General features: G+C 36.1%; 2 long non-coding RNA genes across 2 annotated transcripts; both read right to left on the bottom strand.

The window, feature by feature from the left end:
* Positions 1-589: 589 nt before the first annotated feature.
* LOC135217389 (uncharacterized) lies at positions 590-19,969 on the bottom strand. The gene is made up of 3 exons (XR_010315118.1): positions 19,947-19,969; positions 4,908-5,048; positions 590-1,202 (listed from the first exon to the last, which is right to left on the bottom strand). It is a non-coding gene; the product is annotated as an uncharacterized LOC135217389 (long non-coding RNA).
* On the bottom strand, positions 8,850-18,573 carry LOC135217106 (uncharacterized). The gene is made up of 3 exons (XR_010315051.1): positions 18,035-18,573; positions 9,102-9,360; positions 8,850-8,924 (listed from the first exon to the last, which is right to left on the bottom strand). It is a non-coding gene; the product is annotated as an uncharacterized LOC135217106 (long non-coding RNA).
* Positions 19,970-20,845: the final 876 nt, after the last annotated feature.

Here is a 20,845-nt window from a genome sequence, read left to right as displayed (position 1 = left end):
CCCTAGAACATGTGTTTTAGGCCTGGAAATATAATTTACTGGGGTGTTTTTGGAGGGCTTGGAACGGATTAGCCATTTTACATGTAAAATGTGTTCCAAGATACGAAAACTCATAATACGAAGGCCGCCTCGGAACGGATTAATTTCGTATCTTGAGGTACCACTGTATATATATATATATATAAGCAAGACATTGTGTTAGTTTCTTCCTAGTTCGTCAATTGCAGTCAGCCTAATAGAATTTTTACTTCTAACAAAGATGACCAGATTTTATCGAAACGGGTTGAACAAAAAAAATGTATTTAATTTTAGATTTTTCTTGGGGACAATTCAGTCTTGTCAGCAATGTGCAGGTGTATCCATTTATCCACTTGGTGTACCACAAAAATTTAGTTGCTGATGTTCCATCTCTATCTCTTTAGATCTACTTCCACTGGCCATCCAGCTTAAATTTTTCTCCCTGCTCAATTTCCTCCTTGCATTTAGTAATGAATCAATTGGGTCAACCCAAAGGGGATGGGATTCAGATACTATTTGTTTTCGTTGTCTGTTTAAATTATACAGGGTAATAAAAAAAAATTCATTATTGCTATGTTTAATACATACTCTGACATAAGTGGTGCTTTTAGGTGATTGTTTTACAATGGTTATGGTTTATTTTTGACATTGCATTAATTATAAAACTATTTTCATATCAAATAACTTAGTAAAATCTATGAAAGTTTCAGGTTTTTCTTTTGAAACTGAATCCTTTCTTTGCTTACTTGTTTTAACAACTATAAATTTCAATCATGAAAGTTATTTTAGCCATAAAAATTATGTATAAAATGAATTCGATATGTGCTACCCAACAGATCTTGAAAAAAAAGAAAGGTAAAAACATCTCTAGTGACATAAAAGTTATTAAAAAAAAAACATTAATTTACTGATTTCACAATTATTATCAAGTACCTCACTCATGGACCTGCCATAGTGGGAGGAAGCTCTCCATTCTTGGGTAAAAATGGGGCAATCAGCCAATAGATGCTTCACTGTTAAAACTTCTCGACAGGAACTACAAATTGGGGCCAGTTTCCCTTTTCCACTTTGCATTGTATATCTATGCGTAGCATGTGTATACATATTCTATAAAAAGCCTTCTTAAAAGTAGTGCTAGTCCTCCGATTTAGATGATCTGATGACTGCCATCTCTAATCTGAAAACTGACAGCCAAATGGCTTTCAACTTCATATTACCAGTTATGTTTACCTAATCATTTTGCCACTTCTTATTTATATACAGTGGGACCCCATACTCACGGGGGATGTGTAACCCCCCCTTGGATTAGCTAAAATCTGCTAATATTTAAAACCCCTCAAAAATGTTTAGAACTGATAGGGTTATACCTGAGTATTTTAATAGTTGTATCACAAAAAAAGTGCATTTAGTCATGAAAATATAAGAATACAGTAATTTGTGAATATTTCTCGGTGAAAAATACTGCAAATCTTCTGCCAATACTGAGTATATACAGTCCATAGAAAAATCCACGAATAGCGGGGTCGACTATAATTTGTTTAAAATCAGAGTATGGGAGGTTAATGAGTGCCTGATTTTGTAATCATCAATATTTTAACTGTCTCATCAGCTCTCTTATTCCCATCTACTATATCCACATGAGAGGTATGCAACAAAAGCTCAACCTGATACATTTGCATAAGTATAAGAGGGCCAACCATTCCTTTGCTAGTTGATGGAAGGGAATCAACTGTTTTAAGGACACTACGTAAAAGACTACAGTAGTCCCCTTATTTGCGGGGGATGGGTACCAGCTCCCCAAATAGGTTAAATCCGGAAAAATGCTTAAAAAGCTTCTAAAATGCTTAGAACTGCGTATTTTGATAGATAAAACACAAAAAACTAAAAATGCTTATACGTACCTGATTTTTAAAAATACAGTAGTACCTCGAGATACGAAATTAATCCCTTCCGAGGCGCCCTTCGTATCATGAGGTTTTCATATCTTGGACCACATTTTACATGTAAAATGGCTAATCCGTTCCATCCCCTCCAAAAACACCCCAGTAAATTTCATAATAAAGCTAAATTGACCTATAAACAATGAAATACTACAACAATTTGGACCATTCAATACCTAAATTAATAACAAAATGCAAATTAACCTGTAAATAAAGTGTATTAGTGTACATGGTATACAAGAAATACTGTACGTAAAATGTGGAGGCTTACCTTTCGAGTGAGGCTATCTCCGAAAGTGGCGGCAGAGGAGGAGGAGGACAAATTATTGCACTTTATGAAAAGCGGCTAGAATATCCTTAATTTCTGCCGTTTTTTTTTTTTTTACTTTGCATAGTATATAATTTTTTTTTTTTTTTTTTTTTTTTTTTACAGAATTTCAACTTCATCACCACTTTCAACTTTCTGTTTTTTATCACCTGTGTGAGCCTTTTCGGGGTGTCTTTTTTTCTATAAAAGCGTAGCGTTCATTAACGGCTGCCCGTCTTGATAATTATCTACTAATTGTTGCACCTCATGACTGTTGGCCCTGGTGTCCATCAAAACCCTGTTCAACCAAATGCTCTCTCTGCAACTGATTTGGGTACTGAATGTTCGGCTGCTGACCTTCAACATAAACTGAAGTGCCTTGATTATACTGGTATGCATGTTGTCAATGATTGGTCAACACCCTCTGTTCAGCAGGGAGTGGAGATTCTACCAACCTTGCAAAGTTTCCAGTTATCCCATGAGAGAGACCTTGATCACTTATCCCATGTGAGAGATCTTGGTCACTTATCCCACGAGAGAGATCTTGGTCAATCATATCATATATGTCGTCACTCAAGAGGTGCTCTTCTTTTTCCATTTTCTGTGAAAAGATATGAGAAATTTTTTTTTTTAAATACACATTGACGATCCCAAAACAAATACCGCTTGCGTACTATAACAATGCTGGTACCGAGTGGCCGAGGCACGCCACCACGTATATAGATGCATGATGGGAGGGACGCTGGCCAATAGGAGAGAAGGATCTCATGGCCGCGACTAGCATCAGGAACCAATGGGAGAGCAGGAGGATGTTGGGTGATGAGTCTACTAAGTTGGCGGCGCGCAAGTTTCAAAATTGTTATCGGTGGTTCGGGCGAATCTCGGACTTTACAGAAACCTTTCGTATCTTGAAAACTTTTCGTATGTAGAGCCGTTAAATTTTTCGTATTGACTTTCGTATCTCGAGTTTTTCGTAAGTTGAGCCTTTCGTATCTTGAGGCACCACTGTAGTTTTATCACAAAAAGTATATTTAGTCACAAAAACCATATGAAAATACAGTAATTTGTGAATATTTCTCAGTGAAAAATACCACAAATAGGCAAGTTTTCTGCAAATAATGGGTATATAAGGTCCATAGAAAAATCGGTGAATAGGCAAGTCCACGAATAGCGGGGGTCGACTGTACTCAAGCCAGAATATATGATAAAACTTTAACTCGAGCCAGAATATATGATAAAACTTTAATCATTCTTTTCTTTACTAAAAATATATTTACAGCTTTTATAATGGCATAAATTCAGCCAGCACTGAATAATGACTTGGATTCCAGTGCTTGGCTTCAAGCCTAAATCTCATATTCCTATAATTCAGCAGTGAATATCAAACAGGAAGGGGATAATTTCTTCTTGATTACATAATTTCCTACTACTACTTCTACTGCTATTGCATAGCCAATTCCATCCTCCGACTTAAAGCCACCAGTAAATGTGCTCTGTCCTCTGCGTTAGAGGGAATGCTGAAGAAATCCCCTTCTAATTTCTTCACTGGAAATATGTTTCTTCCCTCCAACAACTGGAATATATCAATAGGTGATTTGCACCAAGGTGGAGATTTATGGTATGCAACCAGTGCAACCTTACCTCCAGAAGTTTCGGTAGTCTGTGTCTATTTACTACCCAATCAACTAGGGCTTTCACATATTTATAATCTGGATTGCTGTTAGAGGTTAAGGATTTGGATATGTACCTTAACTTAGTTCTTTCCTGTGAATTGAAAAGGGGGGTATGACCAAGTCTACATATATACGTACTGTAGACCCCATATTCACGGGGAATGTGTACCAGGCCCCTGCGAATACTTAAACCACCTCTAAAAATTCTTATAGGGTAAAAAAACCGCATGGTACAGGGGTGGACCATGTACGATCAATGTGTACAACCCCAAAAAAAGTACATTATAACACGTCCTGACATCGGAGATGGACATCAGACGCGACTTCTTGTTGGTGGGAAACGGAGCTAAAGACCTCTACTCCGGTGTCAGGACATGTTATAATGTACTTTTCTTGGGGTTGTACACATTGATCATACATGGTCCACCCCTGTACCATGCGGTTTTTTACCCTATCTGCCTATCTTGAAAGCTCAAATACCAAATGTATACATACTGGACTTATCCAAGAGCAAATGAAGCTATATCATGGGGACTACATATTGTCTCAACTACCACCTGTAGGTCTATATCATTGTAGGTCCATATCATGAGTACTCCAGAAAGCTCTGGCAGTAGTAAGAACCCTGATAAATGGTTACACAGTTACCATCTAGCAAGGGATTTAACCATAGAAAAAACCTCCCATTCTAGGAAGTCAAGAACAAATAAAATAAGGTGTGCACAAATACACTGTATGGTAATTTAAGCCCAGTACACAATGTAACAAATTTTGTCAAAGGCCAGCAACCTCTAAATACACTGAGAATCATCAGATCTTCTCAAGAAATAATATTGATAAATTAATTAGGTATAATGCAAAATTCATTTTAACTATTGATGTACTTAACAAAATACACAATAAAAACATTTCTATTTACTGTTAAATTTTATAACCCATCTCCCTACTTAGTATATATTAAAGACTCACCTCTACAAATGTGACATTCTGTCTAGCCAGTTTACTACGGATTGCAGCATCCCTACGAGGTGTGTGCAATTTCATCATGTTACAGTAGCTTCCTTCATTTGCTGTGTATTTTTGCCATTTCCTAGCTCTTGGGTCTCCAAGCTTTAAAATTAAGTTATCTCATTAGGTCATGCTAACATCATATCAAAACACTGCTCTCACCTGGCTTTTATGTTCAGATAAAACGCCTAAACCAATTTAAAATTCTAATGTGAATAATGATAAAAACCTTCTTTACAATGACCAGTCATGTACTGCTACCAATGACTGATATTCATGGCATAAATAAATCTAGGCTACTAAATCTGTACCTACCTTAAAAATCTCTTCATAAGCCACCTACATGGCATCACTGATGCTGATTGCATATGAGGCCTTCCATTCATACCAGCTCTCACACTAAACATTCCAGTCAAAGCCTGACATAATAGTGCTCTTATATTTAACTGGAGCTTTTGAAGAATAGCGGTCCCATACGAACCTGGGACCTTTATTCTTCAAAAGGATAAAACTGGGGTCCGTATTGTTAAAAAGGTATTTAGTGGAGAACAACTGCCGAGGAAAACAAGTAACAACATGATTGGTTGTCAGTGGTGAACAAACCTAAAGATAAGCAAACAACTGCTTGTTTGATTGTCAGTACCAATGTTATATTCATAGGGGAGCGACTACATATCCGCGGACGATCGATTTATGTATGCTGTCAGTAAGGCCGTGACGAAACGGCGCTTTGCGCCTCATCCGCATATTTAAAGATTCTTGGCAAGCACGGCATGTTCTGGCAAGAGGTAATGTTGCGCTGCGCGCGCTAACCACAGGGGTTACAGTAAGGCCGTGGCGGAACTACCGGAGCTCAAACTATTCTTCAAAAGGGTTGTATAGGACCACTATTCTTCAAAAGCTCCATTTAACTTATAATAATTTGTATTCAAATTGTACTCAAAGTATAGCATACACAAATGAGGAAAAGCTAATTAACTCATATTTAATGTCCTTACTGTGTCTTAACTCTTGTAGCCTAAGTTAAATAATATGACTGTTACTTTTAAAATATTGATAAAGCAGTTTAATGTAAAAACATACAAAGACGGTGAATTTCTCCAATGATCTCCGTAATTTTCTCAAATGATCTCACCTCTAGGCTACTGCACTAGTATATATATGTGTGTACACCCTTTTCTATATTGTTGTAAAAAATTTCATTAATAAATGATATCTCTGTGAAGAGCTCATCTGTAAAATTACCATTACCTTTATTGTTTCTTTGCGCTCATTACATAAGAATCTTACATAGGCTAGCTTACATAAATTATTTTTTGTCAGTCGAATGTAATTATCCTAATTAACTTGTAATTAACTGTATGCTGGCCATTCTGAAATGCTACTGAGCATATGTATCGTTATGGGGGCTTTTGGTACAGAGTGGAGTTTCCTTCACTAGGGGTGTCAATGGGCTGGAGCCCCCTGGTCTATACCCAGCAAACACACAAGTATTGGTCATACATTGACCCATTGCCGGAGATCCAGACTTTCGGGCATTGGTACAAATGATCAGTAGCATCGGTCCAATTCATATCCATTATCCGTTTGCACACCGGGCCCTTAATGGAACTGTGTTGTAAGAATGTTGGGACAATACATGCAATCCATAATCACGCCAATGCGTGTGTTGGACCAGTAGTGAAACAACTCTGGACTACCAACTTTCCTATTTTGGGCAGATACTGGTACGATTACCAGTATCCAATTTATGTTTCATTATGGATTGCCAGATAATTCCAATGCATGATATGAAAGAATTAAATGTGATATCTATGTACATCACTCTGCTGTATCTAAAGTTTGAAAATAAACTATACAATGAAAAAACTGAATCCTTTGGCAGTTTTGTTCGTGGTCTTAGACATGTGATCGAACCCCACTGGAAGAAAATGTTAGAAGCTCGATCTCCTTACTTTACTTTTTATCAGCACTATAGTTACATGCACACTTGTATAGTTTATTTTCAAACTTTAGCTACAACAGGGTGATGTACATAGATATAAAACATTTCTTTCATAGTCTTCGGACAAAACGTATACCCTTATGTATCTGTATGTTGCAATATTCATCTAAATTTCTTTTGATAAAAGTAGTATAGGTGATGTGGCAAGTATTTAGGTATTGACAAAATTTATTTTTTGAAAATAATTTAGACACTTTTATGCACAAACTATATCAGTCAATAGAAACAAATCAATACTCTTTTAAAAACTGTTCTGTGATCAAGTATTGTGGCTGTCATGTAACAATAATTTCATAATGCGTTAACACATAAAAAAATGGGATTCCATTATACTGGTGTTTAACATCAAAATACATAGTCACAATTAAATTTTTATTAGAAGGCAAAAATGGTTAACAAAACAGTTGTAGTAACTAGTACCATATATATACATGAAACACCCACTGCATTCTCTATACTACATAAACTATCCTTAATTGTTTAATATATCTGATTTCTATATACAATATTTTACAAAAGCTAGCTGACGATATAGTCAAGGAAATTATAAATATTCATGGATTACTGTCTAATGTTTGTTGTTGACTTTGTGCAAGATGGTACATCCATTTAATTAAAAAAAAAAGTAATGCAGGAACACAAATTGACCATTCATTAAGTACAGCACTGTATGTAAGAGATAAACGGATGTAGCATCTTGCATGAAGTCACAACAAACATTAGAACAGACAAAAAGAATGATACGTCTCTACATAAAATTATTCATTTAAACATAATAAAAATTATTCATTTAAATATAAAAATCTAATCAAAAGACTGACAATAATAAGATAAATTTGAGTGATAAACAAATTACTGAATATTTATAATTTCCTTGACAACATTCAGCAAAAGTGCTCTATATCATATTCCTTCAGGATCCCCACCAGAATTAGGTTGAGATGAATTGGGATTCTCATCTTGACTTTGCTGACTGCGCAAGTCTTTTGGTCTTTTCCTTCCCAAGTATCTGTCACATGCATTTCTTAGATAAATCATCATAGTTTCCCTACTTCAGTTTCATCAGTTGATAATTGTGTCTTGTTCACCAGAATATCTGAAAAGGATAATCAATATTAGTAAATTGCATATCTGCAGTACTACACATAGTCCAACAATATAAAAGCCTTTATATTCAGTTACTTATACCCATATTATTACAATTTGAGTTAAAATCTAAGTTAGGCAGATAACCTCTGAACCCAAGGGGGTCGAGTAGAAAAGTAACCCTATACAGGAAGGTAAAAGTGGACAAGAAAAAAAATGGTGCAACTTTGTGTACTCTCAAGCAGTGAACTCAAATCCAAGACAGTGGAAGACATTGGTACAGAGGCTATGGCAGATCCAACTTTAGAAGTTTTGATGTCAAGTATTAATTCATTTAAAGGGTTAACAATTAAGGTTTAAGTCATTTTTAACTTTGTGGGATTTGATTTTGGTGTTAACCCCTGCCAAGGCTAAATGATAATGGCACTTATGGTTTCTGTGCTTTAACATTACACTGCACTTTTATAATGGATTACTTTGCATTACTTTTAAACGTTACTGAATGTGTGGATGAAATACAAATGCACTCAAGTTTTGACAGTTTCACATACAGTACTTATATTTTGACTATCTACCAGCATCCATGGCACTTCACTGCATCTGCATCCCCATCTAAAAGCTAGCAATAGCAGTTCTACAAAATGCCAATTTACACACTGCAAAAGCCATACCCTACACCTAACAGCATTATAACAGCACTTTTTATTATAATTCCACACAATGTCGTGTTCTTGAACCCTTTCTTGCATGTATTTGTTTTCGTCTTCCAGCCAAGACGACCTTCCCCAGTTGAACTCATACTGGAGTCCCTCCCACTTGTCATGCAGAAGTCAATCATGGTTTTGACTGCTGACGGTTGCTCCCCCAAGAATCTAGAGTCTATGTACCTAGAAATAACATTCAATAAGAGTGGTTATACAAAAGTTTTTGATAATTATTAGTAATGAAATCATTCTACATACTATGGCCTTTTCTTATCTTTAGTAATGTCAAAGTAGAAGTTTTCAGTACTGAAGCATAATAAACATCATTGTGCATATCACGGTAACTGACATGTAGCTTACCAGTGACTTTCTAAGGGGACTTTCCCCATTTATCTGTTGTTCAAAGTCCTCAAAGTCTACATATCTTTGTATTGGTAGCAATCCGTCCAGCAGGGATAAATCAGGTCCAGTGGGTGCAGCAGCCTGAGTTTGTTTCAAATGTTCGATGGTACCCATATCATTATCTCTAGTGACTTCTGCTGATCTTGCACCCTACTTTCCAATTTTGTCATTGTCATCACAAGAGGTCGCATCACTTCCACCATAAGAGGTCGCAATACTGAAAAAGAAATCAATATTTTCCAATATCTAAACAGAAGTGTGTTATTTAAATGTAGTTAGCACAAATCTCTTTTCATAAATAGCTTCACCAGCACAGGAATAAAGCTGATTTTATTGGTTACACAGGTACCATCTGATTTACAATATTCAATTTACTGAAAAATTGAGGAAACTGTCAACAGATACTATTTGGAAATCTGTATAAGCAAAAAGAAAAAAGGTTGATAGCCCACACACACACACAGATTGCCAAGCAATTAGTAAGCTAGGAGAAGACAATATTTTCACATCCATCGTTTGCTAAAAAAATTTTCAGCACTAGTTTGCCTGTATGTGAATTATTTTCTACAGTAGCTTTTTTATTTCCCATGCAAAGTTCTCTATAGTCCTTAAATTTTCTTTTTGCATGACGATTCAAGGTCCATGTACTTGCCATAATGACAATCCCCCAGCTTCACAATTCTTGAACATACAGGGGACCTGAGACAGAAAAATATCAAGATATGGTGTGGGAAAAGCTTATTTTTGGCTTGTTGTCCTAATTGAAAGTGGGTACCAATTTTATGAATGGCAAAGCAACTAGTGGGAGGTGTGATGTAAATTAATTAGCAGAGGGGAGAATTCAGATCTGGATTGAAAGGTAAGGTACAGTTGTGTTGTTGGTGGAGACATCCACGCCAGGTCAGGGAAACAACATGGTGGAAGGTGGAAAACAACAGGTCATGGAAATTGAAGTCGGAATGAATTCCAGAAAAGGCCAAAGTAAAAGAAGCATAGATAAAACTCTAGAGGAAGTGACGTCTCCTTGTTAGACATCAAGAATGTTCAAAAGGTCGCCTCATGACAACAGTAAGCTAATAGATTTAGACCACGACGATGATTTTTTAGCTACATCCACCCACAAGGAATCGACAAGTGATAGGAAGGAGTCATGCCCATGTGGGCAATTGCAAGGTCCAGCTAGGCCCAGAAGACGAAAGCCAAGTGTGATAAATGCAAAAATTGTTCTGCACAGGCCTAAACAAGCCTCAAATGAAGAATTTCTTGAGGTCGATAAAATGACAGAAAAGGAAAAAGGCCTAGATTGGTATTGCAGTTACTCAAAGAAGATTGCCGATCATACAAAGAGAAATTAGAAAAGCAATTGAAGAACTGAGAATTGCTGAAAACAAGCTTATATAGGTATTGCATGAGATGCTAAGAGGAAGAAAACACTAGTATTTGTACAGAATGTAATGAGGGTACAGGCAAAAAGGGTCAATAGTCAGGATGAGGAAATTGCTATGAGAAAGGATAGAGGAAAAATCCCAGATCACAAGAATTTTTGGAAATATGGTGTTGGATGGAATAAAAAGTGCAGAGAAAGTAAAAAAAGAGAATAAATCAATTGGTGAACTAAAGTTACTCAAAGAGATTGCAGATCATACAAAGAAAAATTAGAAAAAGCAATTGAGAAACAGAGAAATTGCAGAAAAACATGACTGTCAGCAATCAATGGAGCTTCATGGAAGACCTGAAAACCCTAAATGAAAACCTAGTGAAGAATATGGAAACAAACAAGGTACAATCACGGAAAGGACCACTAAAATATGTCAAGACTAGAGAGTAACTCACCTAACCCTGACAACAAGCAATGCTTGAATAGCGAAGCCCTGACAGGGACCACAACGATTAACAGAGGGGTTGGGAAAATCACAAGTGCACCTAAAGATAAGGGTAAGGCTAACAAGAGCAGAAGTGCAGGTTCTTTACGACAGGAAAGTGCAAGAAGGAGACTGTTGTGAGTTCCTGCGCTTACGACAGGAAAGTTGCAAGAAAGGAGAGACTTGTGATACCTGCACTTACGACAGGAAAGTGCAAGAAAGGAGACTCTTGTGAGTACCACACAAGTGAAAAAGCAGAATTTATAAAAGATCCCAGAACAGGCAGGGCAGAAAAAGAGGTAAACCAAAGGACAGTATATAAGTTCTACAAGAGGGTTTATATTGTGAATATGACAGGAACTGTAAATACAGCCACAGAGTCATTAGCCAGAATAGGACTATAGTACGACAAAAATATTAGGTAGACCAAAGATGAGAATGTAAGCGTTTCAAAGAGGGGCACTGCAAATATGGTAGAAACTGTAAATACAGTCACAGAATCAGAAGCCAAAATAGGGCTATAATAAATGGAAAGGCAAGGTACCAAGAAATAAGACATGTTGACTATGAGCCAGAATAAAAGAGCAAGCAGAGAGAGGGATGAGCAGTATATGTGCAGGTTTAAAAAAAAAAAAAAAGAAGCAATCAAAGAAATAGCAGAAGAGCAATTAAGAGCCCTTTATGGACAATTTTGGACAAATAGCTCGGTGAATACATGTACCAAATATATTATAGAAATAAATGGAATGAGATATGCCAAGGTACCAGAAATGAAACACGTTGACTATGAACCAGAATAAAGAGCAAGCAGAGATCAGGATGAGCAGTATATGTGCAGGTTTTTCAAACAAAAGATCAATCAAAGAAATAGTAGAAGAGCAATTAAGAGGCCCCTTATGGACAATGTTGGACAAAAAGCTTGGTTGAACACATGTACCAAATATAATATAGAAAATTAATGGAATGAGGTATGCCAAAAAAGCACTGAATAAGGAAATAAAGATAAGAATTAATCAAGATATCTGAGACTTTCAACAAAAGAGGAAAGAAATAAAGAAGCTGAGGAAAACAAAAACATAAGGGAACTGGAAACAAAGCCAGACTGAATATGTTGAACTTAAAGGCTAGCTTCTTGGGTAAATTTCAGGACGAGGTCTGTGATATATGCAGTGGAGGAGGACATCACCGAACATTTATTCATGTGTAAATCAATTAAAAAAACAGATCAGGACATAAATATAGACATGGAAATCCCCTAACAGAAAACTGGGGGAATACATAAGGATAGCCCACAAAATTAAGAATGTTCTTATACCTGGAAGCGATGGATGTCAAAGCTAAGTAGCATTGGCCCTTGCCCTGCCCTGCCTCAGTTATATTAAGAAGAAAAAGAAATGAAAGGGGGTTGGGTTAAAATTAAAGTAGAAATATTGTGTTATATCTAATTTGGAAACATCTTTAATTTTTGGGGTTACTATTGTTGCAGAAAGGACATTAGACATGAATTAAAATACAGGTAGTGTTCAAGTTACAATAATTTGTCCTATGATAATCCGATTTTACGATGGGGTTAACAATTAATACTGATACGACAATATTTTGAAATTATTTTAAAATTTCACTCACAATGGATGCAGGCAGCAGAGTACACTCAGGGAGCGAGAGAGACCAAATACAATAGCCTAAATTTATCCCGTCTTCTAGTTAAAAAGTCTGAAAACAGCAAAAGAGAATGATGAAGGTATTGTTTTAAAAACGTTATAATTGTGTAAATGTATTGTGTAGTCATGAACAACCGAATGATAGTAAGCAATTACCGCAGTCATGTTATAAATGGTGAGATGTAGCATAGGAATGATGTTTTTTATGCAGAAAGTTTATTTGCTATAGATCAAAGCTCAGCAAGGAAATATACTGCTAATGACTATCATGCAATAGCAACATGGATAAAACTCCTGTAAACTTGTGCCATCGAACACAACCATAGATAAAATTGTGCCATCGAACACAACCGTAGATAAAATTGAGAGAAAATCATTTTATCAAAACTATTGGGCTTGAAATAACACATTTTACCAGTTTTTTTAGACCAATAAAAGATAACGCAAGCTTGTATTACGCTGAACCAAGTGAAAATAGTGAATGGAATCATGTATTTTTTTTTTTCACAAAAAAACATACCCTGATGCAATCTTTTAATGAAAAAAATAATTTAGTTCACAACAAATGTATTCAAGTCATATTTCAACTTAAACACGTTGTCTAACGAAATGACCCTTGTCTCATATAAGTAAATATCTGGAAATTCATTTATGCTAACTAGAAGCGAGAAAATTTTGCTCCCTAAATTGAGTTAGGGTTACAAAACCAAAAAACCCATGGTACAGGGGTCACCATGTACGATCAATGTGTACAACCCCAAGAAAAGTACATTATAACCGCGTCCTGACACCTGGAGTAGAGGTCTTTAGCTCCGCCGTTTCTCAACAACAACAAGTTGCGTCTGATGCCCATCTCCGATGTCAGGACGCGTTATAATGTACTTTTCTTGGGGTTGTACACATTGATCGTACATGGTCCACCCCTGTACCACGCGGTTTTTTACCCTAAATATGGCAAAATAAACTTGTATGGGGCCACCAACTGATTTCTAAATCAAACATTGACCACTACCTTTAAGTTAGTATGTTTTATATGCAATACATAATACAAGAATACCTACATATTATTGGATACAGTGAAGTGGTGTAGAACTTATTTCATATTATATGCAGCCATCAGCAGCCTGACATCACTCAATTGTACAGATGTCTGACTGATTCTCGTTTTGTGTCCAATTTTTTTTTTCTACTAATATATCATAGTCAGAATGCACTGAACCTCCAGAATTGGCTTATATCAATTGAATAAATTACTATACTGCATGTGTATAGAGAATACTGTAGGCTACGCTACTGTATTCGTATGTCTACACTAGGCCAACACTTTAATTTTATTCAATTAGGGGAAACATCACAACAGGCCAACCCTCATCACGGTAGACGGTCTTATTCACTCGATATTTAATTGGTGAAACATGAATACAATTGCAACTCTAAGCATACCATTTTAAAAGACTGAAGTTTCGTCAACATATTGTGATATATGAAAGCCCCATACGAACTAAAATAAGCATGTGAAGCTCTTTGTAAAATATGTTTTCAAGGCAGTTTTTAAATCCATATGGCGGCTACGTTTTTCATGACGGTTCTCATCAGTGACGGCCACCATCTTTCCCCAGCCTTCCCGCACTCATTTGAACAATGTTAGCGTATGTATGTAACGTTTATTGATCTTACTCAAGATTGACAGTTGTAATCAGCACAATAAAACAACATTTTGTTGCCTATATTAGTGAAAGTATGAAACTTGTTATTCCCGGGGTTATGGTTGGAACTGAATTCATTCTTACCTTGTAATCGGCGGTTTTTATCCTTACTGCCATCACAACTGAAACTCCACAGTGCTTATTTGATTATTATACACATTTTGGTCTCAGTTCACTCCACATTGCACTTTAAACCCGTTGCTGTTCCTGGTTTCTAAGCGCCCCCAAGCGCGCTGGCCCCATAAACACAATTACAAACAGCAGACGACGACAGACGACGAAACTGCAAAGTTTTATTCCCTAAACTGTTTACTTTACTCGTTATTTAGTTAAATTTACATTGTTATTTAAAAATTTTGATTTAATTCATGTATATATCCCTTTTTTGCAACCAAATTTAAACCCCGAAAAAATTACAGATATTTCTAACGTAGATAAAATCAAATGTTTCTAACGTTTTCGTACATCTGGCTGCCGAAAACCATAGAGGAACGAATACGGAAAAGTGCATAGAGGAACGACTACGTTTTTTTTTTTTTTTTGCTTTTTTGTTTTTGCTAGCACTTTTCATTGATTTCAGTCTTTATTAGTATTTTGAATTTCCTTAAATAAGCGTATGCCCAGAAATAAATGTTAACCTTTAATGTTTGGCATTGCTTTTCAATGTTTGGCATGCTACAAGAATGGCAAAATCATCGTTGCCAACATTAATGGGAGGGCTTCACCACATACGCCGTTCCATTATCCCTGCTTAAGCGTCCGCCCCTGATGAGCTCCGCTTGCCTAAACGTACCGTTCCATGCCTTTTTTTGTTTTTTTTTCAATCAGCGAATCCATAAGCACTGATGATAGTTTTCAAAGTTAATATTGATTTTTATGCTTGTTATTCATACTGTAATAACTGTAGGAAATTCTCTCTCTCTCTCTCTCTCTCTCTCTCTCTTCTCTCTCTCTCTCTCTCTCTCTCTCTCTCTCTCTCTCTCGGAGTCCAGTCACTCGGCAAAGAAAAAGTCATCTTCACTCCCGCAATTGGAAGAAAATTTTGTATCATCACTGGATTATTCAGAACTAGAGCTCTCATCAATCAAAATAGGTTATCAATATCACACTCCCTCGTCTAGTATTTGATTGATCTCACCTAAAGAAATATGCCTCCTCTTTGGGACATTCATTGTGAAAGAACGCGAAATCCAATTTGTCTCGATAAACGCCCGAAGCGTATTGAAAGAAAACCACAAGCAGGGACAGGCAGTTTTTCTAGCATAAGCGACCACCAGGAAAGAGTTGCCAGGGCTGGAAATAAGTTTCCCATGTGCTGAGAGTGTTACCAAATGATGTTCCTACCCTTTCTATACGAGTAAAACCGTATTATTACGGGGCTGACGGCTTGACAAGCACAGTTTAAAGTCTTGAACGTAATATCCCGTTGAAGGCGCTACCGAGTAGATCGCGGTTAAACGTATTATTACGTGGGTGGACGCTTAACGGTTATAAACTGTTTCCATGAATTCTAGTTGTCATAGTAATGCAATAATGATAAAATTGCTTTAATATTTATGTATATATACTTCCAATACATAGCCTAATTTCACCAATTTCAACGTTTTGTGTGTAGTCTTATACCCAGTTTGGAGGGTCAACACATACCGAATGGCAACAGAGAGAGAGAGAGAGAGAGAGAGAGAGAAAGGAAGGCGGAGGAACGAAGAAGAAAAGGGATGGCGGTGGAGGGGGGGGGGGGGGGGGGGGGGGGGGGGGGGGGGGGGGGGGGGGGGGGGGGGGGGGGGGGGGGGGGGGGGGGGGGGGGGGGGGGGTTGGGGAGAGGGTAGGTGGAGCTTTATACGCGTGTTCGTATCCATTTCTGCATAATGGAGTTTTTTGTCTCTTGGTACAAGGACAAGTGTCGTTATTCTTTACGATTAGTGATTCACGTACCCTTATAAATTACGGCACTGGGTGTAATGCACTATAGCAAAATCTCGTTCTGTTAAGAGTGTTCGTTACAGAAATAGGTATTGCCCAAAAACCTGCTTGCACTGTCTCTGAAACCCATAGTAGACATGCTGCTTAGTTGTCAATCAAGTTTTTATAACCAAGTATTTTTTACAAGCTAGCTATTGAATAAATTTGTATTTTTCTCAGTCAAAACATATGCCCCTCAATGCTAACTTTCCTCTTTTAACGACTTTCTGGTCATTGCAAATTCGGCCCCATAATTTCTTATGGTGCGAAAACAGACAAGAGGCCATGGACCGAAAACGATTGCGTCACACTATGGCGATAATCCAGCAGTAAACATCTTCATATATCCAAAAAGTAAATAATAAAGATATATATGCGCATTACGATTATAACAATTACATGTATAGCTGATAACAATCTGCATGAATAACTGGTAAACTGTTTCTGCAATGACGAGTATAGCAATTATTTACAATAGGTACGAAAGTCAGATGTCGTGACGTCATAATACAGAACTTGAAAGAACGTTTCTAATTCAGAAAAATAATTACTTAAATTTGAGTCAGAGTCGAGTTACTTTTTCATAACGAATATTTTCAAATTAATCATCATAAATATGTAAAATATTGATGTTTTACTACTTATTTAAAAATTAGCCAAGAGCACGCTTCTCGTCATCTTCTACCCCAACAGCTGTTTACGCCTGGCTTGTTGTTGATGAGAAATCGTGTTTTCGATTGTTGTGATAAAAGTGCTCCAGCGTCTGTGGGTACAAGTGTGTGCGGATTTATCACAGGAAATGGTTAGTTTATTGACACAAGCTACTCCCGTAAACATCGAGATGGCGTCAATCTTCTAAATACCTCGAGTTGTAAGTAAAAAATGTTGAACGCGTTTTTGGTGAGATTTGCACTACGTTTGAGACCGTTTTCAGTACCCTCTGTTTAAATCTTAAAATTTGGCCTTAATTTCTAACTTTGGAGAAAATACTTACTTCGAAAGGAGAGTAGAGGTCTTTAGCTCCGTTTCTCACCAACAACAAGTCGCGACTGATGCCCATCTCGGGTGTCAGGACGCGTTATAATGTACTTTTTCGTGGAGGGTGGCTTGCATTGATGGTAGGTGGCCTGCTTGGCTGCTGTGATGATCTACCCTACTTCGTACTGAATTTTCATAAGCACACATAGCCTACATTGAACCTAGAAAATATGCTGAAACTAATAATTATTATGCTGTATACCTATGTATAAAGTAGTGTAGGCTAGGCTACCCTATATGTAGAGATGGTGCCAATTACCCTAGTGTAGGCTAGGGTATATTCGAGATATGATTTTTCCATAAGTAGGAGAATACCTGTAAACTGTTTTAAGTTACTAACAAAAGTTAAACTGAATAATGAGTAAAACTAACAAGGAAATAAGCTAAGGATCCAGGAACTAGTTTTCCTAGAATGCCACTCATGACCTATCCAGAACTTGCCTATCCAATCTCGTTTAGGGTTCCGTGCCCTGACCTGGCTTTAGGGGCATCTGGAGTCTGGACCCCGCTCTAATAACACAACTAGTAGCTACCATTCCGAGGTTGTCCTACTCTTAAAGAATTTAGCTTATTCACAGGTACTTGTTCCTCTTGATAGCCTAACCCACATAGACCTAGTAGCTAAAACACATGAACCTAATATGCAAACACTTGCTACTCACAATTGTCTTACAAAGCACGTTTGTTCTTCTTGGTGATGATTTTGCGCCTGCAGAAATGGTCAGCAGTAGTGCTCTTCAGAGATGGGAAAATTTCATGGTTTTAAATTTGACCTCAGCCAGTCCACGTGAGTGTAGTAGTAGTAGTAGGCGGTGTTTGTCTTTGAAACGGCTCCTCCCTTGCTTGTTGTTATTCCTCCTTTGTTTATGTAAGGTATCTGTAGATCTATATAACTATTTCATTCATCTTGTGTTTGGTAAAGTTTTTTCTCTCTGTAATGCCATAGTTCTTTTTTTAATTCTTTCCTATTTTCAAAAGGTCTACAAATAAAAGCAAAAAGTATATTCCTCTTCATAGTGTCTTGGAATGTTTCAAATGAGTAGGTTTAACATAATTTCAAATTTGGCAAACATAAGAAAATGTGCTAAAAATATACTAAGTGAAAAACAAAATGCCAAATCAAAATTTTGGATACCAATTATGTTTGAGAAGTAACACACACAAATCCACATATATTGCATATGTATGTGGGACTTTTCAAACCAGATTGACATCCAAAATTTCTATTTGGCACATTGTTTTTTTTTTTTATTTTGACATATTGTTGGTGTATTTGCTTGTTTTCCAAATTTGATATATATATATATATATATATATATATATATATATATATATATATATATATATATATATATATATATATATATATATATATATATAATATATATATATATATATATATGTATATATATGTATATATATATATATATATATATATATATATATATATATATATATATATATATATATATATATATATATATGTGTGTGTGTGTGGTGTGTGGTGTAAATATATATATATATATATATATATATATATATATATATATATATATATATATATATATATATATATATATATATCTATATATATATATATATATATATATATATATATATATATATATATATATATATATATATATATATATATATATATATATATCATATATATATATATATATATATATATATATATATATATATAATATATATATATATATATATATATATATATATATATATATATATATATATATTATATATATATTTAAATGGTTATCAATAATTGTCTTGAAGATTTTTTTTTTTTTTTTTTGCTGATATGCAAATATATTTTTTAAGTCGCTTCAAAAGATCCAACTGTATTGTTTATGATCGAACTATAGTTGGGTATCCAACACTGGAAAAGAGATAATCAAACCAAAATGGGTATCCAGTGTTAGCCAACATTGGAAATGCAGTATTATTTGGTAATGGGTCCAATTCAGTTATTCCATTATCCATTAAAATATAGTTGGATTTCCTCAATAATCCAGAATTGGTCCAATACATCTGTGTTTGCTGGGTACTAAGTAACACGGCCTATTAAGGCTAGGTTAGGGTACATTGATAGTATAGTAGTTCCTTTTCTAATACGTTTCCTCAGTCAATCTCATCTTGAACATACGGTTCCCTAATGACTTGCGCGTGCCAGAACCATTCCATTGCAACAACATGGCAGTCCAGTCATTCTCCCAACGATTTTCCCAACCCAAATCTCCAGTTCCCAAAGGGTCCCAAACCATGTTAGATAGAGAGAGATATGAAGTTAGGTAATAGGCTAACAACTGACTGACAATAAACATCATCATCAACACTAATACTAGTATGGGCAAAAATAAATTTCTAAGGTAAGAGGCTAGGGAGTAGCTAGGTAGTAGCCCCTACCGTAGGATAGAGTTCAAAGGTAGATTACAAGTTAATTACAGCCGGCCAAAAAAATATTACTTTAAATTCTTGTTCACGAGGTAAAACTGTATAGAAAAACGTCAACTGTAGTTACCTATACCTTACCATGTATTGAATACCTACCATGTATGAATACAGGTACAACCATAGATATAAAAGCCTAGATGCCGCATCGGCCGGCCGGACATACGTCACAAGTCCGCCATCTTGGCGCGGTAATTCAAACAATGGCCAGCAGGCTGCAGTATATGACGTTTTTCCGCCACTATTCGCTTAATATTGCACGGGATTTTCTTGTCTGATGGCTCGTTACAAAGCTTACATAATTCCCTACAAGGATCTAATAAAATAAAGTTGTTCCTTATTGTTTGAAAGTTAACTTGCAATGACTTTGTTTTAGCAGGTAGGGGGTGAAGGAGGGGGGCTAGTTGTACACAAATGTTAATATTTACCCATAACTATTGCTGTAAACAATAATTTGAAATGCTGTGATAAGACAGATGACTAAAGTAGGCCTACAGCTATGGATCTTTGTGCAACTTAAGTAAAATCTTTGTCTCTCGCAAGTGCTCTGTTAAAAATCCCCCAATATAATTTTTGGCACAGGCCTACAAGTTTAAGTCATAAAACTGTAGGGTTTGAGCCTAAAATAAACTACAGTAGGCCCTAGAATAACTAGGATTTCTGTGTTATCTAGCCTTTGCATCAATCTTACCTGCCTTGCCCTTTGAGGCCCTGGGTGGGGTGGGGGTTCTTTCCATTTTTTTGGAACAACGGATGACTCCTCAGTTGGAAATTCTGACCTCCTCTAGACCTGGCTTTGGAAAATTTAGCGGGTATCAAGAGACCTCGTCTAGTGGCAAAAGTGACCTATCTCTAGACCTAATTTTATATGGTGAAATAATTATATAGAACTTAAATTTTTCACAAAACTACCTTTAATTTGCTCAGACTAAGATATATCAGTATGGCAAGCATTAACAGTTCAATATAGCTCATCTCTAGACCTGTGTTGTCAAGGA

This window comes from Macrobrachium nipponense, chromosome 7 (assembly GCF_015104395.2).
Source record: "Macrobrachium nipponense isolate FS-2020 chromosome 7, ASM1510439v2, whole genome shotgun sequence".
Classification (NCBI taxonomy): Eukaryota; Metazoa; Arthropoda; class Malacostraca; order Decapoda; family Palaemonidae; genus Macrobrachium; species Macrobrachium nipponense.
Note: the sequence above shows the minus strand (reverse complement) of the source record. Positions and strands in the feature narration are given on the sequence as shown.